The following is a 9,359-nucleotide window of genomic DNA, read 5'->3' on the forward strand; positions in this document are numbered from 1 at the left end:
TCGGAGGTTGGACACAATTTTCATAGTAAAACAACCCGAATCCATGAAACATAGAAGTTGTTGGGAGAACAAATTGTCAGAACGCAATGATTTCACCAAATCCTTTGCAGAGACCCAGGCGAACGTCACCTTTTCAGGTTGACAGGCGCTCGTCGCAACCTGGATTCTGACACAGCTGAACTTGCGGAAATGACTCTTTGTAGGACTAATGCAGTTACCGAATTTGCACCACACGAAAACAAGTCATTTGCCTCATCGCATCCGCATTTCCGATCGATATTGACTAAATTGTCCAGCACCTGGTCCCGAAGTGGATATGCCGCTGAGTTTTAATATTCAGCGCAATACGATATCAGAAATGTCCATGAAAATTACCTAAACACTGGCGCACATTCGAGAAAAGGTATAGAATTTAGAAAGAATGCAGAACCGATTTACAGAAATGGTTCCAGGAATGAAACTCTTAAGTCCGGACATCAGCTAAAGAACTTGTGAGTATAAGAGAATAAGATTGAACGAAGATTTGGAGCTGGAAATCGTTTTGACGGAATTCGATTGCATTCTATTTGTGGTTGTTCTCGAGTCATCAAGTCATAGAGCAATACAGCACGGAAAACGAACCTTCGGTCCAACTTGATCATGTTGAGCAGATTTCCTAAATTAATCTGTTCTCATTTGCCAACATTTGCCCTACATCCCTCTAAATCCATGTTAATCATGTACCATTCAGATGCCATTAAGTCTTGCAGTTGTACCAGTCTCCACCACTTTCTCTGGCAGCTCATTCGAGACAGGCATGAAAAAGATGTCCCTTAGGTTTCTTTTAAATCTTTACCCTCTCATTTTAAGCCTATGCTTCTAGTTTTGTTTTCCCTCACCAGCGGGAAAAATACCTTCTAGACTCTATCTGTGCCCCTCATGATTTACAAAATAGCAACTATTTGACTTCATCATACTTGCCAGGTGGGAAAGATGTGTAGATTATTTTGTCGAAGGTAACAGCTTGAAAACTGATTGACGTAAAATGTCTGATGTACAGACTTGTAGAAATGCATCTTGGCGTGGTTTTTAATAAGTCATTGATGTTTCGCAGCAGTTACAGAAATCTGCTGTGAACGCTGCAGAATGACAACCTTTCCAGCTGAAGGATTTTAGGTGACGAGAAAGAAGTCTTAGTTTCAATGTATGGTTGCCCGATTAGACCGGACTTGGGATACAATCCTCAATTTAGGAAAGATACTATTGCCGTGTAAGGAATACCAAGAATGTTCATTAGGCTTGACACAATAGATGGGCGTTTGTCCTGTGAATTGAAATTGAGGAAATCCGGCCTTAATGTTCTACAGCTTCAAAACATGACAGGTAATCTCAACGAAAGTTGCAAAATTTTTGAAGAGATAAACAGGATAGCCAAGTTAAATTGTGTTTCCTCATTAATGAATCTAGAAGCAGTCGAGTACAATTTTAAAATAAGGCATTGTGATTTATGACCATGATGAGGACTATTCGATTTTAGTCTAAGCCTTGAGAAGTTTTGCAATTCTCCACTATGGTGAGCCGTGGATATTCGGTCTTTGAGTGCCTTTAAGTTGGGTAATGCCTTGCCTGGTACTGTAGTTAACTCAGTCACATTAGGCGTATTTAGTCAGTCCGTGGATAAGAGTATGGATGATGATGCGATAATGTGGGCTTAGATTAGTTCACACTGAGGGCCGAAGGGCCTGTTCTGCATTGTATTGTTCTATGTTTGATATTCTATATTAAGTCTAGATTCCTCGTTCGATACTCTGCAACCAGAGTGAAAACATCCAGCTACTCTCTCTCTATTCCTGTGAGAATGTTATGCATTTCAATCAGATTCTGTTCCATTTTTCTAACCTCAAGTGGATACATACCTAGCTGAGCCAGTCTATTCTTAAGTGACAATACTGCCATTTCAAGTGCTCCTGTACTCCCTCTCTGGTAAGTGCATCCTCTGTAAGGCGGAGAGATCACAACTGTATGCAAAATTCCAGGTCTAGTTCTATATCTATATTTTCATTGACTGGTTTGCAAAGACACCCAGATCCTAAATGAAAGGCTATGTTTCCCAATATATAATATTTAAATAAGAAGCCTTCCTGCCTGTTTTCACATCAGTTTGCATAAATGCATACTTATTCAAACTGTACAGCATCACCTTGCTTGCATGTGCAATGTTTCTAGAATGCCCTGATGCTTCCATTATTCTTCCTCACTCAAACCCCACTTAGTTTTATTTTGCAGCAATATACTGTTAATCAATGCATCAGCGAGAAAAACAATAGACAGTTTGATTCCATTCTGTTTTTGTTTGGCAACTAATTCAAATCCATATCAGAATATTCCCCCAAATTTCAAATCTTTCAATTTTTGCAATTCACGTCTCCATGTGAGGCCTTATCAAAAGCATTGTTGAAATGCATGTCATAATCAGGGAATCGTCTGTGATGACATTTCTTGCTCCTGAAGACAAGGAAGGAACAGAATGAATTGAAAATGAAGGAACATGATAAAATGTCCATATAAAACGAGCATCATATTGAACTTGGAGCATGAGTGAAAATGCGTCAGTGTATACGTGGAAGAAGAAATGAAGACACAAACTTAAATTAAGAGAGAGGAAGAAGTGCCAACGTGTTCAAATTAGCTCATAGATCACTGAGTCAGAATTATTAGGCATTGATAGATATTCGTGATGGCAGATTTGATAAACCACTTATTTTTAATGTTGGTCAGCATGAGAGAATCAAGAAGCAGCAATTCAACGTCTATAAAATTTGGAGATCTGAATGATTTTGCTGTGTGCAATTATGTGGAAATATGGTCAGTCATATCTAAATAAGATGCTACGATCACCTTAACAATCCTGAACTGTGATACAAAATGTTGTCATAGGCTTTCTCAGTATGAGCTGTGTTCACAATTTGTTCACCTTTCCAGATCAGCTGGCCTCTCAATTGGACTGTTCAGTGTCAGTGAACACTTTTTAGTCTCTATCTTTCGCCAGATTTTGTCTTTGAAACTCCTATTTCATCAGTTCGATGTTCTCCTCATCCAAAGAATCCCGGTGTCGTAGAGTGTACAGCATGGAAACAGACCATTCGGTCCAACTCGTCCACGCTGACCAGACATCCCAATCCAATCTAGTCCCACCTGCCAGGACCTGGCCCATACCCCTCCAAACCCCTACTTTTCATATACCCATCCAGGTGCCTTTTAAATGTTGCAATTGCACTCCCCTTCACCAGTTCCTCTGGCAGCTTATTACATACATGTACCAGCCTCTGCGTGAAAACTTTGAGCCTTAGGGTCTCTTTGATATCTTTCCCCGCTCACCCTAAACCTATGCCCTCTAGTTCTGGACTCCACCACCAGGGAAAATACTTTGTTTATTTATCCTATCCATGCCCCTCATAATTTTGTAAATGTCTATATGGTCATTCCTCAGCCTCTGACGCTCCAGGGAAAACAACTCTAGCCTATTCAACCTCTCCCTTTTGCTCAAATCCTCCAACCCTGGCAACATCCTTGTAAATCCTTTCTGAACCCTTTCAACTTTCACTACAGCTTTCCGATAGGAAGGAGATCAGAATTGCATGCAATATTCTAACAGTGGCCTAACTAATGTCCCGTACAGCCGCAATCTGACCTCCCAACTTCTGTACTCAATACTCTGACCAATAAAAGAAAGCATATCAAATACCTTCTTCACTATCCTATCTGTCTGCCAGTCCTCTTTCAAGGAACTATGAACCTGCACTTCTAGGTTTCTTTGTTCAGCAACACTCCATAGGACCTTTGCCTTCAGTGTATAAGTCCGGCTAATATTTGCTTCCCCAAAATCCAGCAGCTCACATTTATCTAAATTCAACTCCATCTGCTACTTCTCAGCCCATTGTCCATCTGATCAATCTGAATTAACCTTCTTTGCTGTCCACTATACCTCCAATTTTGGTGTCATCTGCAAACTTACCAACTATACCTCTTTTGCTCACATCCAAATCATTTATATAAATGATGAAAAGTAGTGAATCCATGACCAACCTTATTGCACTCCATTGGTCACAGGCTTCCATTCTGAAAAACAACCCTCCACCACCACCCTCTATCTTCTACCTTTGAGCCAGTTCTGTACCCAAATGGCTCGTACTCCCTGCACGAAGAAAGCTGAGTGACCGTTCGAAGGGGGGGGGGGACAATCACAGGATCCTCTGTGGCCGTTCCCCATGAAAAACATGTATACCGTTTTGGATATTGTTGAGGAGGACATCTTACCAGTGGTATGCAGTGGGGTCCAGGTCTCTGGCACAGAGCCTGTCCCTGTTGCACAGAAGGGAAGGAGGAAAAGGGGGAGAGTGTTAGTCATTAGGGACTTAACATTTAGAGGCTCAGATGGAAGGTTTGTTGGGAGCGAAAGAGACTCATGTTGCCTCCCAGGTGCCAGGGTCCATGATGTCTCGGATTGTATCTTTGGGGTCCTGAAGTGAGAGGGTGACCAGCCTCAAGTTGTTGTCCATGTAAGTACCAACGACATAGGTAGAAAGAGGGACAGGGATGTAAGGCAGAATTTCAGGGAGCTAGGTTGGAAGCTGAGAGCTCGAACAAACAGAGTTGTTATCTCTGGTTTGTTACTCCTACCACGTGATAGCGAGGCAAGGAATAGGGAGAGATATCAGCTGAACACGTGGCTACAAGTATGGTACAGGAGGGAGGGTTTCAGATACTTGGATATTTGGAACTCATTCTGGGGAAGGTCGGACTTTTACAAACAGGACGGTCTTCACTTGAACCAGAGGGGTACTAATATCCTGAGTGGGAAATTTGCTGGTGTTATTCGGTTGGATTTAAACTAGCTCCTGTGTTTCTGATGAAGGGCTTTTGCGCGAAACGTTGATTTTCCTGCTCCTCGGATGCTGCCTGAACTGCTATGCTTTTCCAGCACCACTCTACTCCAGAATCTGGTTTCCAGCATCTGCAGTCATTGATTTTACTTTTACACTAGCTCAGCAGGGGGATGGGAACCGAGGTGTAGTTGCAGTGCACAGGAGGCTGAGAGTATGAAGGACAGGGACTGGATTTCAGGGTCAGAGAAATGTGCTGGCAGACAGCGAAATGGTTTGAAGTGTGTTTACTTCAACATCAGAAGTATCCGAAATAAGGTTTGTGAGCTTGCAGCATGGATAGGTACCTGGGACTTCGATGATGTGGGCATTTCGGAGACATGGATAAGCAGGGTGAGGAATGGACGTTGCAGGTTCCAGGGTTTAGGTCATTCATTAAGAACAGGCAAGGTGGTAAAAGAGGGGTAAGCGTGGCCTTGTTAGTCAAGGATAGTATAACGGTGGCTGAGAGAACTTTTGATGAGGACTCTTCTAGTGTGGACTGAGGTTAGAAAAAGGAAAGGAGAGGTCACGCTGCTTGGCGTTTTTTATAGTCCTTCCCTGAGTTCCAGGGAGGTGGAAGAGAGGATTAGCAAAATTATTCTGGGTAGAAGTGAAAGGAACAGGGTGGTCATTGTGGGGGACTTTAACTTCCCCAACATTGACTGGAAATGCTATAACTCCAGTACATCAGATACTGTTTTTGTCCAATGTGTACAGAAGGGTTTCCTGAAACAGTATGTCGAAGGGCCGACAAGAGGGGAGGTCTCATTGGATCTGGTGCTTGGTAATGAACCAGGCCAGGTGTTTGATTTAGTTGTAGGCGAACAAATTTTTAAGACAGTGACCATAATTCAGTTACGTTTAGTTTAGCGATGGAAAGGGATAGGTACATGCCACAGGTCAAGAGTTATCGATGGGGCAAGGGCAATTATAATGCGATTAGGCAAGAATTAGGTTACATTGAATGGGGTAGCAAAATGCAGGGGACGCAGACAATGGAAATGTGGAGCTTGTTTAAGGAACAGATATTGCATGTCCTTGATAAGTATGTCCTTGTCAAGCAGGGAGGAAGTGATAAGGTAAGGGAACCGTGGTTTACAACAGAAATTGCATGTCTTTCTACGACGAAGACGGAGGCTTATTTGTTGATGAGGCAATATGGTTCAGATGAAGCAATGGAGAGTTACAGATAAGCTAGGAAGGATTTAATGAGAGAGCTAAGAATAGCAAAGAGAGGACACGAGCAGTCTTTAGCAAATAGAATAAAGTAGAACGCTAAAGCATTCGATAGGTGTGTGAGGAATAAAAGGCTGATTAGGGTGGGAATAAGGTCAGTCAAAGACAGAAGTGGGAAGTTGAGTGTGGACCCTGTGGAGATCGGAGAGTTGCTAAACGACCATTTCTCATCGGTTTTCACATAGGAAAAGGAGAATATTATTGAGGAGAAGAAGGAGGTACGAGATATTAGACTGGAAAGGATCGAGTTTAGTTACGATAAAGTGTTATCAATTCTAGAAGGAGTGAAAGTAGGCAAGTCCACTGGGCCGGATGGAATTTATCTGAGGACTTTCTGGGAAGCTGGGGGGGAGATAGCAGAGCCTTTGGCTTTGACATTTGAGTCGTCATTGTCTACAAATCTGGTACGAGAGGACTGGAGGATTGCAAATGTGGTGCCCTTGTTCAAGAAGGGCAGTAGCAATGACCCTGGTACACATAGACCAGTGAGCCATACTTCTGTTGTAGGAAAGGCTTTGGAAAGGATTATAAGAGATCAGATTTATAATCATCTGGCAAGCAACAATTTGATTTCAGATAGTGAACATGATTTTGTCAAGAGCAGGTCGTGTCTCACAAACCACATTGACTTTTTTGAGAAGGCAACCAAGCATGTAGCTGAGGATAGGGCAGTTGACGTGGTATACATTGACTTCAGTAAAGCCTTTGATAATGTTCCACATGGTAGGTTGTTGGAGAAAATGCAGAGGCATGGAATTGAGGGCGATTTAGCAGATTGGATTAGAAACTGGCTTTCTGAAAGAAGGCAGCGAGTGGCAGTTGATGGAAAATATTCAGCCTGGAGTCTAGTTACTGGTGGTGTGCCACAAGGATCTGTTTTAGGACCACTGCTGTTTGTCATTTTTATAAATGACTTAGACAGAGGCTTGGGGGATGGATTAGTAAATTTGCAGATGACACTAAAGTCGTTCGAAAAGTGGACAGTGTGGAAGAATGTTACAGGTTGCAGGGGGACTTGAATAAACTGCAGAATTGGGCTGAGAGATGGCAAATGGAGTTCAATGCAGCTAAATGTGAGGTGATGCACTTTGGGAAGAATAACAGGAAGGCAGAGTACTGGGTCGATAGAAAGATTCTTGGTAGTGTGGATGTGCAGAAGGATCTTGGACTCCATGTATATAGATCCCTGAAAGTTGCCACCCAGGTGGATAGTGCTGTTAAGAAGGCATATGGTGTGTTAGGTTTCATTGGTAGAGGGATTGAATTCCAGAGCCGCAATATCATGCTGCAACTATACAAAATGCTGGTGCAGCCAAACTTGGAATATTGTGTACAGTTCTGGTCCCCATATTTCGGGAAGGATGTGGAGGCATTGGAAAAGATGCAGAGGAGATTGACCAGGATGTTGCCTGGTCTAGAGGGAAGATCTTATGAGGAAAGGCTGAGAGATTTGAACCTGTTCTCATTGCCAAGAAGAAGGCGAAGAGGGGATTTGATAGAGACATACAAGATGATCAGAGGATTAGATAGGGTACACAGTGAAAGTCTTTTTCCTAGGATGATGACATCAGAAAGGATTATAAGAGATCAGATTTATAATCATCTGGCAAGCAACAATTTGATTTCAGATAGTGATCTGAAATCGCAGGTTCTTTACGCAGAGAGTGGTAAGGGCATGGAATGCCCTACCTGCTAATGTAGCCAACTCAACCACATTAGAGAGATAAGCCTTAGATAAGCCTGTTCTGCGCTGTACTGTTCCATGTTCTATGTTCTATATATTCCATGAGATCTAACCTTACTAACCAGTCTCCCATGGAGAACCTTGTCAAATGCCTTACTGAAGTCCATACAGATCACGTCCACTGTGTTGCCCTCATCAATCAAGTTTGCGAGACATGATACCAATTTGACCAATCGTCCTCCTTTCCTTCCTTTCCTAACTTTTTTGAACACCTTGCACTCAGGGGTAATTAACAATCAATACTACCACTTTAGGGGCTAGGTGTATGTTGACTTTTTAAACTTTCAACTTGTAGGCACGTTTTCAATCCTTTGAGAACTGTTGGAGAATTTCCTACAGTTCTTCTCTTTTGTATAATAGAACTATTGATTGTATGCATGGCTGCTTCTGATGTAGACTCACATTACTCCTTTGAAGATGGGAGAGACAAAACATGGAAAATTATGGAAATGCTGAGCAGATCTGGCAATTTTTTTATAATTCTAATGGAAGGATACCAGTTTAAAAGTGTAACTCTGTTTTGGATTCATGATGTTGTCAGTGCTGCTGTGTATTTCCAGCAGCTGTAGATCAAATTTGTGTAAAGCTGAAGGATGGTCATTGGTTTGTTTTCTGTTGTAGGCTGGACGCAGCCTGGCACCAGTAGCCTTCAGAGCAATCTAACCGACCACCCCTTGCTCTTTCTGTGTGGGGATAGACACAGGGTGATAATTTAGTTTTTCTGACATTTTTCCATTTAAATGTTCTAAACGTTCTTCTGTAATAGGCGAATATTTGTTTCCCTAAACATTTCCTTTTCTTATACTCTATTGTTGTTTCCTGGTGGATATAATTTTCAACTGAGCAATCAGTTTAAAATTCAACTAATTTTCATATCTGCTATATTTGCAGCTCATAAATAGTGGCATGTGTAGTAATTGCATAATTATCTGTTGTTCCGAAGACGATCCTTTGGCACCTGCAGAATCTACGTATTACCCACAAATTATTGACCGTATGTCTGAAGGGGCTCTGGGACATCTCAAATTCGTGACAATGGAAGCAATTCCTCTCTTCCTGAACTGCCAAAGAGCTGGAATCGTGAAACTTGTCGATACGTTTCAGGGTCGAGAATGTGGTGCTGGAATAGCACAGCAGGTCAGGCAGCACCCGAGGGGCAGGAGAATTGACGTTTCGGGCAGAAGTCCTTCCTGATGAAAGGCTTCTGCCCTAAACATCGAATCCAGTGCTGCCTGATCTGCTGTGCTTTTCCAGCATACACTCTCGTCTCTGATCTCTAGCATCTGCAGTCCTCACTTTCTCCTGTACATTTCAGGGTCTATATGTCAAATTATTTCAACTGAGCTCATTCTCTCTCATTCAGCTTCTATGTCTTTGTCTCTTTGTCCACCCTCGGGATTCTGGACCTGAATCATTCTCTGGAATTTTAACTAAAAGGCCCTCTCAGGTAGGTCAATGTAATCACATTTTTTTTT

The sequence above is a fragment of the Chiloscyllium plagiosum genome, chromosome 37 (assembly GCF_004010195.1).
Source record: "Chiloscyllium plagiosum isolate BGI_BamShark_2017 chromosome 37, ASM401019v2, whole genome shotgun sequence".
Taxonomy (NCBI): domain Eukaryota; kingdom Metazoa; phylum Chordata; class Chondrichthyes; order Orectolobiformes; family Hemiscylliidae; genus Chiloscyllium; species Chiloscyllium plagiosum.